This window comes from Arachis duranensis, chromosome 10, assembly GCF_000817695.3.
Source record: "Arachis duranensis cultivar V14167 chromosome 10, aradu.V14167.gnm2.J7QH, whole genome shotgun sequence".
Taxonomy (NCBI): Eukaryota; Viridiplantae; Streptophyta; class Magnoliopsida; order Fabales; family Fabaceae; genus Arachis; species Arachis duranensis.
Window position 1 is genome coordinate 64,088,406 of NC_029781.3, and position 1,547 is coordinate 64,089,952.

The following is a 1,547-nucleotide window of genomic DNA, read 5'->3' on the forward strand; positions in this document are numbered from 1 at the left end:
TTAATTTCCTTGTTCTTTATTTTTCTATTTTTTTCGAATTTTAATGCTTATGTTTGTCCATGTTTGTGTCTTGTGATCATTAGTGTCTTAGTATCTATGCCTTAAAGTTATGAATGTCCTATGAATCCATCACCCTTCTTGAATGAAAAACGTGCTTAATTGAAAAAGAGAAGAATTGCATGAATTTTGAATTTTATAACAGTTTAATTATTTTGATGTGGTGGCATTACTTTTGTTCTCTGAATGTATGCTTAAACAGTGCATATGTCTTTTGAATTTGTGGTTCATGAATGTTGGCTCTTGAAAGAATGATGAAAAAGGAGACATGTTACTGAGGATCTGAAAAATCATAAAAATGATTCTTGAAGCAAGAAAAAGCAATGAAAAAAAAATTCGAAAAAAAAAGAGAAAAGAAAAAAGAAATAAAGTTGTGATCCAAGGCAAAAAGAGTGTGCTTAAGAACCCTGGACACCTCTAATTGGGGACTCTAGCAAAGCTGAGTCACAATCTGAAAAGGTTCACCCAATTATGTGTCTGTGGCATGTATGTATCCGGTGGTAATACTGGAAGACAGAGTGATTTGGGCCACGGCCAAGACTCAATAAGTAGCTATGTTCAAGAATCATCATACTTAACTAGGAGAATCAATAACACTATCTGGATTCTGAGTTCTTAAAGAAGCCAACCATTCTGAATTTCAAAGGATAGAGTGAGATGCCAAAACTGTTCAGAGGCAAAAAGCTAAAAGCCCCGCTCATCTAATTAATACTGATCTTCATAGATGTTTTTAGAATTCATTGCATATTCTCTTCTTTTATCTTATTTGATTTTCAGTTGCTTGACGACAAGCAATAATATAAGTTTGGTGTTGTGATGAGCGGATAAACCTCCCTGCACTCGAAGTGGGTTTTCTGGAGCTACAGAAGCCCAATTGGCGCGCTCTCAACGGCGTTGGAAAGTAGACATCCTAGGCTTTCCAGCAATATATGATAATCCATACTTTACCCAATAGTTGATGGCCCAAACCGGCATTCAAAGTCACCCTCAGGAATTCCAGCATTAAACGCCGGAACTGGCATAAGAATGGGAGTTAAACGCCCAAACTGGCACCAAAGCTGGCGTTTAACTCCAAGAGGACTCTCTACACGAAAATGCTTCATTGCTCAGCCCAAGCACACACCAAGTGGGCCCGGAAGTGGATTTTTATGTCATTTACTCATCTCTGTACACCCTAGGCTACTAGTTTTCTATAAGTAGGACCTTTTACTATTGTATTAGGAGAGCTTTCAATCTTTTGAGCTTTTTGATCATGTTTTTATGATTGAACCCTCTTTGGGAGGCTGGCCATTCGGCCATGCCTAGACCTTGTTCTTATGTATTTTCAACGGTGGAGTTTCTACACACCATAGATTAAGGTGTGGAGCTCTGCTGTACCTCGAGTATTAATGCAATTACTATTGTTCTTCTATTCAATTCCGCTTGTTCTTGTTCTAAGATATCACTTATTCTTCAACTTGATGAATGTGATGATCCGTGACACTCATCAT